This window comes from Etheostoma spectabile, chromosome 13 (assembly GCF_008692095.1).
Source record: "Etheostoma spectabile isolate EspeVRDwgs_2016 chromosome 13, UIUC_Espe_1.0, whole genome shotgun sequence".
Taxonomy (NCBI): Eukaryota; Metazoa; Chordata; class Actinopteri; order Perciformes; family Percidae; genus Etheostoma; species Etheostoma spectabile.
The window spans coordinates 29,947,806-29,971,026 of NC_045745.1; the positions used below are offsets into that span (position 1 = coordinate 29,947,806).

General features: G+C 39.6%; 1 protein-coding gene across 3 annotated transcripts in view; it reads left to right on the forward strand.

Annotated features, from left to right (window-relative positions):
- gabra3 (gamma-aminobutyric acid type A receptor subunit alpha3) overlaps positions 1-23,221 on the forward strand; it is a 177,023-nt gene that overhangs the window by 87,077 nt on the left and 66,725 nt on the right. The gene's annotated exons all lie outside the window — the stretch shown is intronic.

Consider the following 23,221-nt stretch of genomic DNA (forward strand, 5'->3'; position numbering starts at 1 on the left):
CCTTACTAAACATCAGGTCTTTGGCGGGAAAATCATTTTTAATTAATGATTTTATTATTAATCACAATCTAGATTTTATGTTTTTAACTGAAACCTGGTAGACTATAATAACAGCGCTGCTGTTCTCATCGAGTCAGCTCCCCCTAACTTCAGTTTTATGAGCGAGAATAGAGTGATAAAAGGGGTGGTTACCAAAATCGACCATTTTGTTTAATGACTCATTCCACTGTACGCAAATATGTTATGGAAATTTTGTTTTTCTTTTGATATGTGGCTCTTCACTTAAGGTCTTCCCCTCAAGCGATATTTCTAAAATTCTACAGCCACCTAAATAGTTGTGCAACTTTCATTGATGACTTCACTGAACTGCTGTCTATAATCTGCATTAACTCAGATTGTGTAATCATTTGGGTGTTTTTACATTCATGTTGACAACCCCCAGACGGACACCAAGAACTGTGTTTTGTGTTTTGAGAACTATGGACTGACTCATCAGCATGTGACAGAGCCCACGCACAATAGGGACACACTCTGACCTGATAGTCTCTCCAGGGTCTGAACATTTCCATGGTTGTGGTGACTGACGTTGCTCTCCAGATCATTCCTGTTTTCTTAACGGCACTATCTCTGTTCCCAAAATTGTCCAAACAAGATAACTCGAAAACGGTATATACACTGAAACACCAATGAAACATTCATTCAGCTTTTCTCCTCCACACCCCGCCCTCTCTGGGTTCTCAGTGACTGAGCTTGTAGATAATTTCAACTGTAAAATTACAAATGTTTGATGCCATTGCTCCCACTAAGGTCAAAGTCGTCTCTAGTAAGAAAGATCTCCATGGAGAAATGTCCTACTGGTGAGAACAGAAAAAAAGAGAGTGTAGAAAAGCTGAACGAAGGTGGCGAAAAACAAATCTCTTGGTCCATTAATAACACCTATAAAGAGACTTCGCATTTATAATTTGGAACTGAGGATGCAGCGGTCCTTCTTCTCTGATATTATCTCTAAAAACAATAATAATTCACGTGCTTTGGTTGCTACTGTCGATAGGTTAACAAACCCTCCAGTGCCAGTAGCATCTGAACTGATATCTACCAAGGCCTGCAATGAGTTTGTCTCCTTCTTCACAGACAAAATTCAGACGATTAGACAAACTGTCAGTGCCTCCATATCAAGTACAGGATATGTGTTGTCACAGTGTGGGCTGTACCAAAATAAATAGTAGTTTTTACGGCACTAATACTGTTCAAAAGCTTGTATGAAGCTCGCTCATCACGAGCACATTTTGGCCCGTAAATTGATTTGTAGAAACCCTACCCCTGGGCCAAATCTTGGAGATTCTCCAGGGAACATCGCTGTCTATTTTTGCCTTTTCCCCTTGTGTACATTTTAGGAATCTTTTAATACTACTAGTATAGACTAATACTATTTTTGTCCATGCCTTTTATGGTTGTTCCTTAAAGCCTTTTGCAATTCTGTGGCAGAACAGTTAACATCAACAAACCAAACCAAACACCACGGGTTTTCGTCACAATGATGCACCAAGACGCGTTTTCATATTCTCATTATTTTAAGTTCCGTTGGAACAGGGGCAAAACAAATTCTTTTTCACGGAGTGAGCTCTGGCATAAATCTTGTTGGAAGTGTTGCTCTCTAACCCTTGGATTACAAGTTGAAACGTTTTGTGAAGTCAGTCTTGGTTAAATAAAATGCCATGCGCAGAACTTTATTACCGTCATGTACACAAAAAACACAACCGTCAGCTTAACAAAGGACACAAAGTTACATGTTCTCTGTTTTTTTTGTTTTTCGTGACTAATCTATTAGGCTTTTCGCACTTTATCGGCTTTCCGGCTTTTAATCGTGTTCTGGTTCCTTGGGTCTTGTTTTTTTTTTTTTTTTTTGTTTTTTTTTTTTTTTTTTTTTTTCTTTTTTTTTTTTTTTTTTTTTTTTTTTTTTTTTTTTTCTTTTCTTTTTTTTTTCTGTCCTCTTTTTTTTTTTTTTTTTTTGTTTCTTCGTCCTTGTTTTTGCTTTTCTTGTCTTTGTCTTTTTTATTTTTCTTTTTTTTTTTTTTTTCTCTTTTTTTTGTCTTTTTTTTTTCGTTTTTTCTTCTTTGTTTTCTTTTTTGTTTTTTTTTTTTTTTTTTTGCTCTCTTTCTTTTTTTTTTTTTCTCTTTTTTTTTTTGTCTTTTTTCTTTTTTTTCTTTTCCCTTTCCCTCAGCGAGTGTGAATCAGAAGTGAGGACAAACTCTTGTGGACGAGTTTGGGGCACATGTTCGGATACAGACATGGTGAGTATTGTTCCTTCTTCCTCCTTCCACCTCACTTAATTTCAGCACCGTTTGGCATCAGCAGCTTAGCAGTGTTCACTTTTAAACTCCTGAAGTATTTGGTGAGGCAGTTGTCTTTTGGGATTGTGCATCATTGGAACAATCCTTTTGCCAGAATAATTGAATTTATTCAACAATGGATTGCACGCATTTTCATAAGTACCATCTTCGCTGTGTCTAATTTGTTTTCCCCACTTTCCTCATTTGGGTCTGAGTTTTATTGATTTTCAATAGATACTTTTGAATTTTACATCCGTTCATTCAAGACTGCTTCTTTTTTTCTGCTCTTGCCTGCTATTGGGAGAATGTATGGAATTATAGCAACACAAGCTTGAAGTTTTCACAGTTTTTGGTTTGCTTTTTATGTGGCCAGAGATAGATAATAAAGTCTATCAGGTTCTAGCTAATATGACAATCAATGCACAAAATTTTCGAAAAAGATACAGCATCATGTGGCAAAAGTTCCATTTTCAATTTTCAAGATGAGCACTCAAGAAATTAGTTTTTACTAGACGTGGGTAAAAAAAATCTTAGATTCAGATCCAGTTCTCTCTAAACAATGCATGCTGGATTCTGATAAGTTAATCGATGATTAACTTATTACTCGTGTCTCCAGACATTTACAATTCAGAAAAAGAGTGCCCCCCCCCCCTGAAAAAAACAAGAGGAGGGAAAATAGCCAACTGACTTAGAGTTAGTCAAAAGTGCAGAAACAAACACACAATGGCCAAAAGAGATAATCCACATGATCGTAATAGTACATACCTTAAATTCGGCAAAACACATAAGGCTGGGTTATCACTTGTCACATTCCACCTGACCCCTCATGTTTCATGCTCTAAGAAGCCCATTCTCCAACCTTTAGACATGCATGGGCCGCTGACATGGGAGTTACTGTGGACAAAGGTGACGTTAAACAATCATGTTAAGGCTTACGCAGGAATTGACGACACAATAAAACCCTCAGACAAAACTTCCTTCACACTTGTACATGTCAAAATCTAACAACTCAGGGTAGATGTATTTTTTTTAAATCACGCATGGCATTGTAAAAAAAATGTTGCATCCAAGATCATGGATTTGCTTTAGAGTTACTCGTTGCCTCTGAATCGGAAGGTGCCCATAGATTCCCACCCAACACTATGGGAAGCAGCAATGTTTTCACTCTCTCTGTAGCCACAGTCTGACAGACTCTTTCCCCTTTTTTGTCAAACTTTTTATTACAAAGTTTCATTTCAAAAATCAAGTTGACGACTACATTAACCACTATTCCTTTTTTTTACCGCACAGGAGCCGCCTTCTTGCATGAAGTTTCTACCTGTCCACATGATGTTGCTCCTACAGAACCCCTTTTTTTTTTACAGACAGTTTTCACATTGGCGGCCCTAGTATATTTATTTTCATAAATACGTTTAATCTGGTGTGGTGGAACTTCCAAAACACATGTTGTGGTTAGAAACCAAAGGAAAACGTAACACATCAATCATTCCTAATCACAGGTCAGGGGGACGAGTACTATCGGCCCACTCTAATAACCAAAACCTTTTCCTAATGCCACAGGTTGGGTAGATAGGCAGCTGCATGATAGGGAATCCTTTGTTCATAGTCCACTTTTTTTTAGGTCGGTTGACACATGTAAAAGTGTGCCTTGACACACTACATCCCAGAAAACGATAGTTTATAGAGGTGAAAGCATCTTCTTCTATCATACTTGTGCCAAACGTGACTAAGCTTAGGAACTCCTCAGATTGGACGGACGACACCGTAACACATTGTTGGTAAACTGGAACCTAGAGCCCGAACCATATATTGGAGACATTGGTATTTATAGGCAATATAAAAAGGTAGTCCTTTCTAATGAAAATGATGATTTTGAAGATGAATATTTAAAATATTAAACCAAAACGACAGTCAAACCAGTCATGAGGTTCATAGTTTTTTTGTCCAAGGACTTTTTAGTTTCATACACCTTAAGTTTGTGGGTTTTTTTATTTTGTTATTCAGAAACTTTAATAGATTTATGTTGCTCTTTTCTGTTTTGACAAATTATCACATTATTTATTGAGAACTCAATAACGACAAATTAACTAATTTTAGGGAAATCTATTTGTCTTGTTATGCGTTTCTGGATTTTTTTTTTTTTTTTTGGTAAATATACATCGGCCAGTCTATCGGAATCTTGGATTTTATCACAATACGGTACTGGCCTTAAAAATCGTTTTATTGGTGCCGGCCTCTAACTGGACTGCCTGCCTGAATTGTTCTTTCCCCACATCGAGTGTCCATTAAATGGCTTCTGTGTAAGTGATCAGGTCTCTCGAACCTTCTTTACGTATTTACTTCAGTGGGTTGCTGCTGCTGAGTTTTCTCTTCCGACTGGCACTTCTGCTCTACGTCCACCGCACACGCAACCTTCGGACTACTACTGGAGAAACTCAGTCTTATCTCCCTCAGTCCAGCTCTAAAATGCTGTTTCTATCATCAATTGAGCGGACATCTCAAAAAATGTAACATACAAAGTTTTGTCCGATAAAAAGGGCAATACGTTAGCGCAATCAGTATTTTGTGGTAGATCACACATTAAAAAAAAATCATATTATTATATATTACATCTATAGCCCGATATTTGCCATCACTGTAAGGCCCTACATTACTAATGCACTTCTCACTGTAAAAGTCAAATAACTTTAGATAGACTGTAGTTCAGTTTTTACAGCAGGGAAGAGTGACATTCATATCATGACTATGTTATTACAACAACCTGAGTTGTGGTTTAGTGGCTCTCTTTTTAAACAGCATATTCTGGAGACATTCCATTCGCGATCCCCGGATACCTCCCTTTAAAACAGCAGATGCTGAGATGGTTCACGCTTTGTCTTGGGACCTCTGTGGCATTTGACCTCTTGGATTCATGCATCTCTAATTGACCGCCTTGAGCTTGGGTGTTTCTCGGGCTCAGCAACTGAGCCTGGCTCGACAGCCGGGATGACTACAAGATTAAGGGTTTTACGGAGAACTTGGGAACTTGATTTTTTGGTCACAAAGGGGGCGTCTTATTGTAACTTTACTATATCTTCTCCCTGAAAAGGCTCGGTCTCTGCCAGGCAAGGTTATGTTTTGTGATCAGTTTTGTCATTTGAGTACAACAAAGCACTGGCCCATTTTTCATGAACCCTGGTAAAGGGTGTAGCATTCACCAAGTAAGACCTAATTCGAATCACAGAGAGATCAGGAGATTACCTTACACGTGCATTAACTTTCCAGATAGGGCTGTGTGCGTGGGGTGTGTGGTCAGAAGATTTAAATAAACACTGGGTTCACTGGGAATATTCCACTGCGTGGATAAGGCATGCTTTGGCTCTCTGGTGCCTTCTAGTTCTGATGGTTTTTTTCTGGATTGGATTAGTTGTTAACTTGGGACAAAAGGGTTAGTTTTTTGTATTGCGGAAGAAGTTGTGGATTGTGGCTGACAAATGTTTCCCCCCCCCCCTTTTTGTTGTCTTAAAAAATTCATGTGGGCTCGTGACCGTGTAACATGACCACATATATCACTTAAAGAGCCTTATGTCAAGTAACAACTTCTCAAAGTCAGGAGGCTTCAGTGAACTCGTTTCCATGCACATATTTCAGGTTTCGTCCTCATTTCGAAAAAGACGATGTTCTGACTAAGCTGTTTTACTGGCTAATGAAGCTTTTACACGTCCAGGGGCTCGTTGTCAATGATCTGCCAGTGGCTTGGGCAATTTGATTTATACAAATATTTATTCATATTGGTTTCGATGAGAATTGAAATAGAGCCCAACCCAAAATATTTTTCAGTATTTTTCAATACGTGTTGATTTATAATATGTAATATCTCGGTCGAGAAATATTTGTAGTTGTACCATTAGTCCTCCCTCAATATACATAAAATGCACTTTAAAAATAAACTTCTTTGTTTGTGTCAGAACAGAGGAAAATCAAAATATTAAACATATACAAATTGCTGATGATAACATGTATAAACATACATACTTAGCTATGAATCTTAAAGTCCTTTGACGAACCACATCAAAAACAAGAGGGTCCACAAAGACGTTGTGAGACAGAACGTCTAAAAGTTCCCCCTCGTGCCCCACTTCACCCGTCTTCACAACACCCTGCTCCCCAGAAACATGGTAGCGCACCTGCACGCGACAGTGCCAGCCACACGTTATGTCTACAGTTATTCCTTTCGTCTTATTTACTCACATTATGCCAGCTTTGATACTCTTGCGGCAAACCCTGCTATTCTGTACCCAGCGGATGTGCAGTACATTATGTGATAGTTGGCCGTGCAGTGGGGGCAGCGCGTGTGCTGATGTAGTGGGGTCGCCTGGCGGAGCCTCCGGACTGTGCCACGCCTGGCCGTGCCGAGAGTTGGTGTCCTCGATGGTCAGCACGTCTTCCCTCTCCATGGTCTTCATTAAAAGTCAGGCCGCAGTCATCCTGATTCGACAACTAAACCAGCTTCTCGATACACATTACTCTGTGGGTGGACTTCTTTTCCCCTTCTGACGCCGCCATTCCACCCTGGCGGATCCATTCATATGAAGTCACCGTCACTCCTGGGATAGCATTGCACCCCCCCTCTCTCTCCGTAGCTCTTTTAATACAGATCCCGGAATTGTTGTTGAAACCAGTGGAGCTTTCTCAAGAATTCCTTTTAATATCCAGGCTATGTTTTCTATGAATTTTCATATGTATGGGCAGCAGTTATATTTGAATCTGGGAGAGAAACCCTGTTTTTGCATTTACTCTATTTTATACAGAGCTTGTGAAACGTGGCTTTGACTTACCCCATTATTAAAAATATCGGAGGTATATATCGTGTTCGCGCCATCAGCCGACAAATGCAAGTGATATGTTTTTAGTCCTGGGCTGTGGAAGATCCATCTATGCCACAATATGAACACGATATTGATGTAAGAAGAAAAGTTAGGCTATGTATCAACCTGCTTTACCGTGACAAATAACATTTTGTACATCACAATCACAAATCGTGATAATTAATCGTCAGTCTCAATTATTTATCAAATAATCGTGATTATCATTTTTGGCCATAATCGTGGCGCCCTACTATTGGATACTTGCTTTGGTTGAAGAGTGTTGTTTTGTTACTTAGTACAGACACCGTGCTTCTTTTCTTCGCGCAATCACCTGTGGGTCTCTCGCATGGGATCAACTTCTAACACTATCGTTTATTCTTCTTGACATGCTCCACTTGGCAACATCATAATCCCACGGCACGACTGCAATCAGTGCTACATTATAACTGCAACATGGCGGCAACCCCTTGTGGTAAGTGTTTTGTTATGAAGGTTCTTTTCATATGATCACAGAGGTGCTGATTTTGTCGGTCTACACAAAGGCACATTTCCTGTTGAACAATACACACCCAACCTTCGTCTATGGACACTGCACCTTTTTTTCTTTTTTTTTAAACTGTCCGCAATGTAGAAACAACGCTCAACATAATGGAATTTCCTTAAATTTCTGCAGTGCTTAGTCGATGTTATTGATAATCACTGTTCATCACCACCAGGCCAGGCTCGTGGACCCCAGGCTACGCTGCATATTTCTGTCTCATCGCACATTAATCACTGCATACACCGCGTTCATGCAGTTCCTTCAAGATCTTTTCCATCAGTCTACGCTTCAAACAATGATCAGGTCTTTAGCCTTCAGGAAGTATCACACTACAACACGACAACTTAGTTCACCTTGTAAAACACGTTGCAAGTCTAATATAGCATTGAATATATAAGTAGCTTGCTTGTTTCTTTTCACGTCGTGATATTTTGTTGTTTAGCCTAAGCCGCAATATCCTTTTTTTTTTTCATATTATATAGCCCAATAATTTTTACTGTTATTCATGAATCCGTTTTTGAGCTACATTGCAAAAGTGAGAAAATGTATTGTCTGCTAACTTTGCATGCCAGAAAAACATTACTTCCCTCCTGTACTGTACTACAAAGTTCGATACCCCACATTAGTAGAATTAGCAGCAGAAGCTAGTGTATGGGATTTGCAGATCTCCACCCGAAAAAATAAAAACTTCACGATTCAGCTCTAGGCGTTCTGAGGCCCTCTAGCACGAGAAGCACTTCAGAGGACAAGAACCGACGTTAGACAGTACAGTGTTAGTCAAATGTGGGTAGTTTTGGCTGCACTAGTATAGTAGTCTGACTACTCTGGATTTTAGTAAATGAGCGTCTGATTGTTGCAATGGTGTGCCTTGTTTCCAAAAAGCCAGGATCCATCTGTAAAGTGAGTGGAATCACTTGTTTTCATTTCGAGTTTAGAGAACAAGAGTTTTTCAATCAGGCAAGCAGGGAGGTAAATGTGTGATGTACTTGAGGGGTGAGCGTTAATGTCTCGATTTCTATAAAGGTACTTGGGCCATTGAAAAAACACTTCTGTGGTATCAGCCAATAAAAGAAACTCTACAGCAGGTCAGCGGTCGTGCGATCAGGTTTTCTGGTTCATTGAGGTTTCAACTACGGAGTTTCAGAAGGTTCTGTATGGTTTATTTTCATTTAGTGTTGATCAGGCACAGCCCCGAGTATTGCAGCAAACAGTTCTCTGGGAAACAAAAGCTGACCATTTTCTAGGTCAGTTAAAGGTAGGGGGGAAATGAACTATCCTTGATGGTACTTCAAGGTGGAAAGAAGTGTTTTATAAACCCCAGAATATTCACTTGATGTGTCCGCCACAAGAACGTTCTGCCCCCAAGGACAATTCACCAGTTTACTAACTAATGACCGCATATGCTGGCTAAGGATGTTAAAGGTGCCCCTTCAACATGCATTTTATTACTTTGTGGTAATGTCTGAAGTTCTACCTAGACTGGGTTAACATTTTTTGTGGAAAAACATTGTTGCCTTGGTTACCTTGTTTTCAACCGCCATTCTCGGTTTATAGCAAGCCCGCGGCAGACGCAGCTCCGTATTTTGTTGCTCCTAATGTTCTCATTAATATTTACACATGTGAACCTAAGTATCTCTGTTGTGAACCTCTGATTGGCTCCTCAGCAAATCACAGCCTCGGCTATTCTTAGCCTGATTCAGTCTGTCAGTCTAAGATTCCTTTTTCATTTTCCCTCCAGATTCGATACGTTAATTACGTCATGTGAGATAACAGGCCGTACTAACTCTAATTTTCTAATTCGATCTCTGGCTTTTATATTTAAGATTGTTGATATTAGTGCGAGCAACTGTTACTGTTACGTAGTCGTTTGGGTATATTTTGTACAAATGGTATAATAAGCGCATATAATCCCAGGTCAGAGTGTTCTGTATACGCTCTACCTTCTATGTGCTTCTTTGAAGCGGTATAGGATAACCAGCACGCTGGAGGATATCTAGCCACTCGTCGCGATGTAAATCAAAAGTACATTTGTTGAGTGTGTGTGACCCAAAGTGAGATTAACAATGCATGGCAGATAGTACGAACCCGACGACCACTTTAAATGTATTTACAGACGTTTGTCTTGGATCAGTAACTTCATTGACACCATCTAATGACTAAATGCGAGCTGCCCCTTTCTGAAGCAGACAAGGAGAAAACCCAACATACCCCAGCTGGGTTAATATCTAACACTCAAAGGTCTTTGGAAAAAAGTACAGTTGGAAATGTGTGTGGTGAAAATGGATTACAATGGCAATTTTGGCATTAAAATACCTTGAGGCTGTCGAAAGACTGTAAAATGTAGGCTGGTTTTCGTTCATTGGGACAACATCAAGGATAAGGATGGAGCATCAGCACATTGCTTTGTGGACAAGGAAGCAAGAAAAATGACCCCTTTCCTATCATGTTCTTTTTAACTACCCGATTACCCATAACATGATTAATTCCACACAAACGTCTTTGGCAGTCAAATCACTACTTTTTATTAATTTTGGGTGTTGTATTCATTTATAGCATTGAAGAAAAAAAACACCTGAAGTGCTTTTAAAATAGATGATTAAAAGTTGACATATTCCGTCTGTGTATCCATCTACATGCTTTCTTTAACTTTTAGTCTAATAATTCCTAATTTCAAATTGATTTTATTTTAATTTCAATATTTTAGGGATAGTTCCTCAATGAGTTTGACCAAAAATCCAAAATAACTCAATAAGTTAGTGTTGCGTAGTTGTTGAAAATGTAAAAGAAGTGTTGTCATAAGTGTGATAAAGTGTCAAAGTGTTATTTTTCAATTTAGACGAGAAGACAACAGAGGGTAAATACCAAATGACCCCAGTCGAGAGTGCTTACTCCACATCAGTAAAGGCTTCTTGTCTCTTCGAATCTTTAAAAAAAAAAAAAAAAAAAAAAAAAAAAACTATCTCTAAATATTTGGAGCACATTCCCATAGTTAACTGCAGATGACTTTGAATTCAACATCTGTTTGAGCATTTGTTTAAGTACTTAGTTACTTTCTAGAATGAATTGATAGAGTACCAACAAGACTTACCCCTATTTTTCCCTGGGCGTGTCGCCCTGCAGAACCCCAGCCAAATACGGCCATTCGAGTCAATGCTCGACATTCCACAACCGTGTCGCAGCGCGTCCCAGAAGCGGGCGTGAAGCCTAGGATATACGTGCGTGCAGTGTGCAGAACCTCCTAATGGCGTGCTTACACCAGTAGTGAAGAAGTAGAGGCGAAGTAAAGAAATGCAGGCTGCCTGCACAGTATATACACACACTCCTGATACATGACATTTATCTCCTCTAATCATTATCGTGACTGTGGTTTTATGTCCAAATCAAATGACTTCCTGCCTGTACCCTGTTAAGAACATTCTTTCCATAAAGAATTTTGGTAACCTTATTACTTGAAGTTTTCTATAGAAGGCATGACACGTGTCATGAACACATACCTCCATGACCAGTCATGACGCATGAATACTAACCCTAACCATAACTTTTTCATGACAAAACCGAATGACATTACTAAAAAAAACGTTTGTCGCTATCGGCCCCGCCGCTATATCGTGTCGGGCTCTAGCCATAACACCGTGGATACCATACCCTAGCTTCAAGAGGTTCTCCGCTCAAGACATGCGCCACGTCTATTTTCATGTGAGCCGCGGGCGTTTGAAAAGCAAGGCAGAAGTGAAACAGCAATCAGTCATTTTACCAAAAACACCCCCCCCCAATCGTATACGTCTCACCTGATAGACTCATCTTGGAGGTGAAAATTTAACATGCAGTAGTGCTGGAGTAGAAGGAAGATACTAGGTTAATGATCTCGTGATTGTTCTTTCAAGTACTTGTAGAGACAATATATCTGCGCTTCGGGCAGGCAAGAGACAATCACCGGCTCGGTTCATACCTCAGTTCGACATCGCGGTTCGGTACGCGTTGGGACAATGGAGGGAAAAGCAAACCAATTTGCAGAAGGCAATTTTTTTTTTTTGTTTATGTCTCATGCTGTACCTAGTTTCATATCTCTCCTATTGACCTAGCTGCAAAAAGCCTAAAGTGTGAAAGAAACAATTAGTACCCCCATCATCTAACTGACTCCATCTGGAACTGGTAAACAAATAAACAATCAGCTATAAAACTGAAAATACAGCATCTCTGTTCTCTGCAAAGACAAACTAAATGACCTGATTAATGCAAGGTACCACATCTCCCGCCATTTTTCACCCCAAAAGCAGCTGCCTGCCTGGCTAAAGCTAATATAGTATTATAATATCAGGGCCAGGCCAACTAAGTACCACTATCTCCCGTCGCTTCCCACTGTCTCTCGTACCACAACCCCCCCCCCCCCCCCCTCTACCTTCCCGCGCAGTGAGGAAGAGCAGAGAGGGGAGGGGCTGCTCCTCAGTCACAGAAAATAACTGTTTTAGGGGCTACGAGAGAAATACCTTGCATGCTCGCGGACAATACCCGCGTCTTTCCTACAGAAAGTCGCCAGATAGTTGCTTTTTTTTTTTTTTTACTGAAAGTCCCTAAATCTAGCAACACAGTCACTAAGTTAACACTCTGTGCTGCATCTCTGACTCACTAAAGCTGCATACATAGACGGAGCTACATATGACGCGCCAAGCTTCAGAGCTAAGGCGGGGCCTCAAATTAGGAGTCCCTGAAATCTGAGCATCTAACAGCAGTTCAGCGTTACATTAGTTTGATTTTTATTCCGTGAATTTATTTTATATTCGTGTAAATTCATGTGCCGAACTGTGACGACCGTACCGTTTCGGTTCAAATAAGAATGCTGAACCGTCCACCCCTATATTGTGATGTAAAGATCATTTCCTGATTCATTAAACTTCTGACCTGCTCGTGCGCGCATGAGGAGTCCAGGGAACACTGGTAGTTATACGGTCCATTCCATTCATTATTGATCTTTCAGTCGGACTAAAGTATAAACCTACCGCTGCCATTGCCGTCCCTTGTCTCACCACTAGCATGGCTTAAAAATGTGAAGAATGAATGCTTGAGAAAGACTGCAATGATCCTAGACAGAGCACAACCCACTATAACTATTTGCTTCTCATACTTCATGTGTACTCCAGTGGTCCAATTACCATCTCTTATCGTAACATCAATGTCCCAGAAATTGTCTACTCCTCGCTCGCCCTGAGGCCACTCATTCAGCCTTCACTTGGACCCCAATACGCCACATCTGGCTTTAGTGCCACTATCCGCAACAGGAGGGGAGCTAACTGCATATCGGAGTGAAACTCGAGTATTAGGTCGATAACAAGGCACGTTGTTTAGAGTTGTGTCTGACCAGGCAGATTTCTGCAGCGTGTCACCCCAAGAGCCAGAATGTGGGTTACGATTTGATGCTGATCTCCAGTAAGTATACATGTATGTCTTTCTCTCAATCAGGGCCCCTTTTCCACTAAACTCTTGCAGATTTTTCTCCTGTCTATTTTTTTTGCCTCACCTTCCCCCTCTCTCAGAAGCTCTACGAGTTGCATCTCATTCACATGTACTGTAGGGCCCATCATGACATATTTACCCATTTTCAGGTGCATTTGACAGGTCTGCTCTAATGAATGGAAAGCGATTGAGGCTGGTCGCAGGTACTGTGCTGAGCCTCTTTGACAAAGATCTCAGTGATGTCTGTGCCACATCTCACCAAGGTTTTCACAATCTCTGGAGTAAACATTTTTTAATATCTGAGAGAGGGGGGGGGGTGGGGTGGGTTCCGCACAACGCTGGGAAACTCAAAAATGCCGGAGCACTTCAGGGTGCTTTCGAACAGAACAGATGGAGATTGTTACTAAAATTTGAAGGTGAACTCCTGGATTCTGCATTAATCATGTTGACCCATGTTCAATGACTTGCGACCCCAATTAAGCCCCCTTTTCATAGATTTTCAGAACCTTTCAGATAAAAAAAAATTAGAGACTTAAAATAGGGCTTAATTTATTTTTCACTCACCATACATGTCATCATGTTCCCTTGTTCACAATATTGTTCATTAGCATGGCAGGAACAACTAGAAAGAAAAGTAGGTACAGTCTTCGCACACTCTAACACCTACCCTTTGTTCCAAATCCAATTTCCCACATGGTTTGCTGTCAAAGAGCGTAATAAGCATAGTAAGCTATATTAAAATATTAGGGGTCCAAGCCTGAGGACTGGGAACCACGGTAGCAAGGCTACGGGTTCACACAAGAGGGATGTGGAACCTTGTTGGATTAACTAGATTAACTAGAACTGAATCAGTTTTGACGGGGTCCAAACCTCCCCGTGCAAGTCATCCCCAAAGCCAGTTGGCATTGGCGAACCGGGAGTTCGCGAAAGCGGAACCTGAAGTGTACACGCGGGAAGGCAATGTTGGAAATACCGAGAGTTGTAGCCGCAGGTCGATTGTACATTGCCGTTGCAAATGTCCCAGAGCCCTTAAGGATTTTCGCAACCTCTGGTCAGTCTGGTTTCCTTTTCTATAAAAGCTTGTAAAACATCAACCCTGTTTTCCATAGTCAGTCTATGAACATCAATTGCGCATTTCTCACAAACAAAATTTGTGTAGCCAACTATGAAAACTCCAACTTCCATTTCTCGGCGCAAATTAAATGCTGTCAAAACCAAACTTTAGATTATTCCTTGGTAGGACCCTCTGAGGCTACCAAAAAACTGTCACAATGATTGGCCACTAGGCAGCGCTACAAATACAAAACGTTTATATCTCATGAACGCCTCATCCATTTTACAAAATTTCATGGGTACCATCAAGGGCCCCTCCCAAGGCGCCCCTTACAGTAGGGAATGATTGGTTGAAGTGGGCTGGGCCCATTGGACCCACGTTTGGATCAACCACTTTACACTAAAGTGAATTACTTGAAATAACAGGGCTGATGTACATAGGGAGCTGACCTGACTTACCAAATATTCACACATGTGGATCACTAGGTGCGCTACAAGACGTCAACGTGTTTTGGCCTTTACTCCCACATTACACATCACAAATCTTACATCCACGTGTTCACGAATCAAGCCCGAGTCACCTGATATAGACCACGCCCCATTATGCTCAAAGGCGAGAAACTAATTTCTTTGAACTCGTCCTAGGCCTCCGACAGATCTCATAAAACCTGTATGTAGCATCTCCATGGCCGCAACGAAAGTTATTCAAAGAATTTTGCTACGAAAAAGTCTGTGCATTTACGACAACCAAACAATTTTCTTTAGCAAGCTACCAAACACTATCGTATACCAGCCAAATAAATGTTATCAACAAAGAACTTAAGGACAGGGTTTAACATGCCACGATGCTCTGTTCCAAATGTGCCAACGATTGGCCATTAGGGGGCGCTATAATCAACATTCATTGGTTTTTGTCTAAAAACAATGCATTTAAAAGGGAATTTGAAATTGCAATGTCTTTGCCACAGTAAATGCTATAAACACAAAACCTGTGATGATTGTCATGATGCCGCTTTAAAGCTCTTTGCCTAATGTGGTCATATCGGCCATTAGGGGCGCTATAATCAACGTAGACCATTGGGCCATTTTGCCCCTTATGAGGACGAGTGCTCATATATGACCCGAACGGCACTTCTGAGTCTTAACTTTAACAACTTATATATAACAATAGAAACATAATGTCTTTTGGAGCTAAAAACAAACTCACCCCATCTTCTAATGTCTTTGTTGTCTTTCTAGCCCTTACATAAGGTTTTGTATCCAGCCCTGAAGTCCACAGTTTTTCGGGGTATTTGTGCAATTAATCCATACTTGTTACATGTGATTGATACACTGTATTCAGAAATGTAACTGATTGTCCTTTATGAGTTATAAGTTCAATTTGTTTATTTTGCATTGGATAACTCCATATATAGAACCGTTGTGACACAACAAATCAATACATATCTTTGAGATTTATGTTATTTTTCTTTATGGTACTACATGTTTATGTTTTTGGTTGTGCAGAAGGCCAATAAAATATGTTATGTCACTCACACCAATGTCATTAATCACTTTAATAAACCCACACTGTGTCGTCCTAAAGCTGACAGGGTCTATGTACGGTAAAATGACACAGGATGCAATGGTTTACCTTTTCAATATTTACTGAACCACATATTTTCCTAACCAAAATGTCTTGCAGGCTAAATTTTAACACGAGTCCTAGCTAGCACGTTCCGTCTGTGTCTACAGGATGAGTTTCAAGCATACTATTGAGTTGTAGTCAACTGCATTTTTGCGCAGCACTTTGAGCACAACACACAATCACTGTAGTTAATTGTGAAAACAAAGAAAGATGTAAAAGCGTTAAAATCACTACACGTTGCATTTACACAGAACAAGCGGGATGAGCCACTACAAGGTCCGTGTAGAAAATTGGATTGACTGAGATAGGAGCACATCTGTGATGAAATCTTACTGAACAACTCCTATGTAGACCCAAACCCTATTAGAGTCTAGAGCTGTCCGCCCTTATTATTTACCCCAATCACCTAGCTACACACTTCAGTGACTTCAGACAAGCACTTCATTACCAGCGAGTAAAATTCACACAGCAATTACCTTTAAAGCCAGTGGCAGAACCATTTAGTAGTATAAAACATTTATTTTAGGTGATTGGTTGGCACTTGTTCTTTTACATTTTGACCAAATGTCCTTTCTCTCTCTTTTACTTCTTAAATGTGAATCAGTTATAATTTCATTGAGAGCAGCCACCTAATTTAATAATTGTCTTAGATTTCAAAAATGCAATTATTTGGAGCAACCTCCAGCTCACCCTGTAGAGTCCTTGGCATCGAATCGGACCTGCAGCCCTTTGCTGAGTTCCCCCCCCTCGTACTATCAATAAAAAAATGAAGAAAAAGAAAAATCTTTAATTTACTGATTAAAATCAAAAAAACATGCATCATGTTTTTAACTGGCTTTAAATTGATTGCAATTCACTGCTACAGTACATATCCTTCATCTGTTGACCACTTTCTGATACTAGGCGATTTTGTTTGTGGACTCAATGTGAGTGATGTAGTGCCTGAAGTTGTGGCCAATGAAAGTGCTAAAACACGTCTCGTCATCCGAGCTGCGGAAGCAGATAAATGCTGACGATAATTGGAGTGGGTATGGGATTCACAGTCTCATTGCAAGTCTCACACAGGTGACGTTCCCAGCATGGAAAGGTGAACGGCACACACAGGAGGAAGCAGGAGAGAAATAACTTACACCCGAGAGAAAGAACGACTAGTAATTAGACTAACATTAATCAATCTTTGACTATCATTACAATGCCCAGAGTGTGAAGTTCAGAATAGCCAAGTCATGATACACTGCCTCCAGGAAGCCGCCTGTTGTCGCCACACCTGCTAATCAGAGGGTTATCTCTGGTCAAAAAAGACAGGTAACATATATCACATCACATTTCTGCACAACACAAATGGGGGAATTGGCGCTCTCCCACAGTATGCCTTGTCAGGGGCAATAAATCAAACCATCAGCTAATGTAGATAAACAAAAACTGTGTATACCAAATAGGAACAGCGGTCAATAAGTTATTGTGTGAAAAAAGCTGAAATGTCCATTTTCGGGACCCAGCAAATTGTTGAGTCACTGCGTCTTCATGAAATTAATGATGATTAAATCAGGACACTCATTGTTTTTGTAATATAATTGGAAAAGGGAACTAAATGTTGCTTGCACATCACCTGTTAAACCCAAAATCAAAGACTAAAATAACCATAGCCTTACATTTACAGATCTGTTAAACAAAACCGAATTCAAACGTGATGCCATTATTCAATGTGATCTAGTGTCTAAATGTTTAGAATTTAATGAACTCATTAATTGAAGATAGAAGGCTGCATTAATATTCTATCAGATGTTAGACACAACCTTCCTGCCATTATCAGAGAACCAGACACGTCTAGACTCATTTAGCCCAGTCTACTTTACATCCTACCTTAACTGCTCCCTTATCAGCCTTTTTCTATCATTTTCCTCATTCCTTTCATTCTCTCACTATTTCAGCCCTGCTACTGGCTGGTTCTCCCACCGCTCCTCTTCACGCTCGCATATGAGCAAAGGAGACATTTGTTGTGTGTGTTGTGTGTGTACATGACAAGCTTGTTCTCTCTCCTCGTTTTATAATCCCATATTTTATCTGTTTGTGCGTTCTTTCATGTACTGCTGTGACAATCCTACGTATTAACTGATGTGAGTAATGAACCTCAACTTAAAAAACATTAGTCCCATTTTGTTAAGCATAAAAGGACAATGTAGTGTTTCTACATCATTATGAATCATGAGAATAAACAGATAGTTTTACCTTATTCCTTAATTTTTTTGTCGCTTTGACAACTTGAGATCCTGACTCCAATGACTAAAATCCCCATCTGGTAAAACTCTTAGTTAAAAATACCAAATCTGACAGGTGTAGATAAAAAGTCAATTTAGGACATCTTATTTGCAGAAAACCACAATGCTGATGCATGTCCATTGGATAGGACTCCATTGACATTGAGGTATGACAGGCCGTAACCTTGATTCTAACTACAGATTTCTTTGGGTTTGACATTGTTGGAAACATTAGGGATAATGTAAGTGCACAACTCACAAAATATAAATATTTAGGTTTAGTTGTTTTTAGACATTTTTAATGTAGAAAAGTGACATATCATACCTTTGGGGTTGTTTATGTGCAACAGTTAAGGTGATTCCATTAAATGTAACTTCTTATCTCTGTGATACAGAAGTCGCTGTGATAAGCAAAAGTCTAAGTGTGTACTTTGAGCTTTATAGTACGAAGAGCATACTGATGTGTGTCCATTGTATATTGTTGCCTAATAAATTTCATAAAGCAAATCATTTTTGGAGTCCTTTTTGTGTTCACTTGATTGAATTCAGTCCAACATTCACTCTCCCAAAAAAAAAAAAAAAATTACATATTTGGCTCTTTAGTTGCTAAACACTATTTGCCAGCTAGTCGCTAAGTCTGCCATTTGGTGCTGGGCAGAAGTGTATATACAGTGTGTTTATCGCAGCTTTGCAGCTGAAAACAGCGCCTACTGCGTCTGAAAATGACGCCGATAAGAGCGATGAGAGAGACCAAAAGATAAGCTGGGGCCAGGTACCCAAAACAATAGCTAACGCTCCACAGACCTGTGGGGGACTGCAGAATCAGGTGATAATGCTCTGTCACTAACAGGGCCTATTGCACATTATGTGTAATCATTTGATCCATTTTGAATCATAGAAGCTTTAAGTCCCACTTCTCATCCATCCGGGACAGTTGAGAAGAGAGAGAGAGAGAGAGAGAAGAGACACACACACACACACACCCACACACACACACACACACACACACACACACCACACACACACACACACACTTATGTTTTTGTGAGGAGTGTTTTTGTATTCATGAAATCTATTTGTAGAGATGCCAGAATGTCTTTTGCCATTTGCCAATGCCATTCAAATACAGTTGTTTGCTACAGTGAATCCAATCATGATCATTGTTGCTATAAAAAAAGAAAAAGAAGAAGAAAAAAAGACAATTTGAAACGTAATGAAGGAGAAATCAATCACTCAGTTCCTGGAGGAATACCCAGCTGCATTTGAACTGATTGTGCCATTGTGGGGGAGATTGACTAAGCTTTTCTTCATTCCTGTCTTTCAATTTTCAAATTAATTCCCTTTGTTTACAGGAGATTTCTGTCCAAAGAAGCAAACAAATGATGGCTCCGACCAACTGGGCCAAGCACACTTACTGTCTGTCTGTTTACACATCACTGGATGTTTTACAGTGATTGGGATGAGATTTGGCAATGTTACTGGATCCAATTGAGAAAAGGCAAATGAATTAAGTGCAACCAGAGCGTAACTGTGGTATAGAGATTTAATGGCCCAGGGTCTTTTTCCGTGCCAGGATATACTAACTTCTTGGTTGTGTTGCCAGAAAGTTTGGTCAAAGAAACAGTGGTTTGAGAAGTTTACACACTCATGCTAAAGTTGATTAAAATAATAAAAAAAAAACACATTTGGAAATTGATCTTAATGCCTTAATCCAAATAATTAGGAAATTCAACCTTAAAAGGACACCATTTTTCTTTGTGAATGAATATATATTGTAAATAAATAATATTCTTCCTTAAAATACAGGGGGCATAAGTATACAACCTCTATTTAATTCCCATGATGGCAGCAGATTTTTATTATTAAAGGCCAGTTATTTCATGGTCAGGATACTATGCATCCGGATAAGTTCCCTTGGCCTTGGAATTTAAATACCCCCCCCCCCCCCCACATCACATACTCTTCCCCACCTAGAGACTGGCATGATGATTTTTAGTTAGCGTGAAGAACTAAAAATCCTCATGCCAGTCTCTAGTAGGTTTGGTTTGCATGTGAGTGATGATCTTAGGAAAGTTCCCCGCCCATCTCCATGTATGTTGAAGAGATGTGATGATGGGGGGGGGGGGGGGTGTATTTAATTCCAAAGGCCAAGGGAACTTCATCAGTATGCATAGTATCCTGGATCTATGAATACCGAGCCTTCAAAATTAAAATGTACCTGCTTCTAAGGGAATTTAACATTGGGTGTGTATACTTATGCCCTCTGTATTTTCAGGGAGAACATTATTATTTACAATTTATTATTCATTCACAAAGAAATCTGTGTCCTTAAAAGGTTGGATTTTCCTACCATTTTTCATTAGGCATTAAGATTAATTTCCAAAATATGTTTTTTATTCCTCTTTTTAATCACTTAGCAGGGTGTGTAAACTTCATGCAAGCCACTATACATAGGTCAAAGAACATAAATCCCAATATAGAGTGCGTTCTACTGCCTGTGTGTGTGTTCATCAGTGTCTCTTGTGACCTGGAAGTCTTTTTGTTGTCGGCACGGGTATCTAATTCACGACACAACTGTAGATAATTAATGTACAGTAGTAAATTACTTTTTAAATTTAGGAGAGAATTAGTCTATATCCACGACCTTACACTTCCGGCATTTCCCCGTTGCCGCCGGAAATTTTGCCATATGTCCTTTTTTTTTGACTGATTTCCATTACCTATTGCTTCCATCGTGTGGCATTTTAACTCTGGTGGTTTTGAGGACTATGGCAAACTGCTTCTCAGATCTCCGCATGGTAAATTGAGACAGCTAGCTGGACTATCTGTCCAATCTGATTTCACCAAACAAGTTCCTTCCCGAGGTTATTTTCCAGCAGCACCTGGGCTCTGTGCAGTGCTGAGCACCTCTGAAGCATTGGTTTAAAGAAATGCCATTAACCAGAGCACGTTTTTCTCCCATCCTGGAATGCTGTGTGGACTACCCAGACCCTCCTGTGCAGCTCTGCAGCATTGTGGGGGAATTGGTCTGGCAAAGCGAGACTAGAAAGAGTAAATGTAATTTGTTACTTCCCACCTCTTATCGTCAATTTTGTACTTTTGGAAAATTTTTTAATCATTAATTTTACTTGTACATAAGTGTCTCTCTCCCGCTTAGCATTGAATTTCGCTACATCTACAGTACCAAAGGAAGTGTTATATTATATATATGCTCCATGAACACAGAGGTTAACCCTCATGTTGTCCTCGGTCAATTGACCCATTTTCCTATATCAATGTTTCTTTTAATTACCCAAAATAACATGATTGATTCGACACAACGCTCTTTGAAAGTACAAATCTACTTTCATTAATTTTGGGGTGTCTTATTCATATTATAGTGGTATAAGTGGTTTTTAAATAGATTGACTAAAAGTTGAAATATTCCAGTCTGTGATTATCCATCAACATACATTCCTTTAATTTTAGTCTAAATAATTTCTAATTTCTCTGCTTTCTTTACTCAACATTAGGTATAATTTCCTATAATTAGGTTTACTGACCATAAATTCAAAAAATAACTGTAGAACTAAAGTTAATAAGTAGTGTTACGTATGTTAAAACAGTGTTCCGATACCAGTATCAGTATCACCTCCGATACTGCCTAAAATGCTAGTATCATATCGGGAATATTGGAGTATATATAAAAGAATGGCAAACAAGCACTAACTGCAAATTTAGCATCCATTCCCTCGTCAGCCAACGCCTGTCCAAAAAATGAAAACACACTAACACTAGCCTTACTAAACATCAGGTCTTTGGCGGGAAAATCATTTTTAATTAATGATTTTATTATTAATCACAATCTGATTTTATGTTTTTAATCTGAACCTGGTTAGCTATAATAACAGCGCTGCTGTTCTCATCGAGTCAGCTCCCCCTAACTTCAGTTTTATGAGCGAGAATAGAGTGAATAAGAAAGGAGGTGGTAACCAAAATGGCACCATTTTGTTTAATGACTCATTCCACTGTACGCAAATATGTTATGTAAATTTTGTTCTTTTGATATGGGCTCTTCACTTAAGGTCTTCCCCTCAAGCGATATTCTAAATATCTACAGCCACCTAAATAGTGTGCAACTTTCATTGATGACTTCACTGAACTGCTGTCTATAATCTGCATTAACTCAGATTGTGTAATCATTTGGGTGTTTTTAAACATTCATGTTCAACCCCCAAGACAGGACGACCAAGAACTGTGTGTGTGTTTTTGAGAACTATGGACTGACCTAGCATGTGACAAGCCCACGCACAATAAGGGACACACTCTGGACCTGATGTCTCCAGGGTCTGAACATTTCCATGGTTGTGGTGACTGACGTTGCTCTCTCGATCATTCCTTGTTTTCTTACGGCACTATCTCTGTTCCCAATGTCCAAACAAGATAATCAGAAACGTATAACACTGAAAACACCAATGAAACATTCATTCAGCTTTTCTCCTCCACACCCCGCCCTCTCTGGGGTCTCAGTGACTGAGCTTGTAGATAATTTCAACTTGTAAAATTTAAAATTTTATTGATGCCATTGCTCCCACTAAGGTCAAAGTCGTCTCTAGTAAGAAAAGATCTCCATGGAGAAATGTCCTACTGGTGAGAACAGAAAAAAAGAGAGTGTAGAAAAGCTGAACGAAGGTGGCGAAAAACAAATCTCTTGGTCCATTATAACACCTATAAAAAGAGACTTCGCATTTATAATTTGGAACTGAGGAATGCAAGGCGGTCCTTCTTCTCTGATATTATCTCTAAAAACAATAATAATTCACGTGCTTTGTTTGCTACTGTCGATAGGTTAACAAACCCTCCAGTGCCAGTAGCATCTGAACTGATATCTACCAAGGCCTGCAATGAGTTTGTCTCCTTCTTCACAGACAAAATTCAGACGATTAGACAAACTGTCAGTGCCTCCATATCAAGTACAGGATATGTGTTGTCACAGTGTTCAAGCAAAACTAGTTCCAACATGACAGAATTTCATACGATCAACCATAAAAACCTGGAGGACATTATACAACATCTGAATCCTCCTCCTGTTGCCTTGATATTTACCAACGGGTGTTTTCAAAAATGTCTTGAAA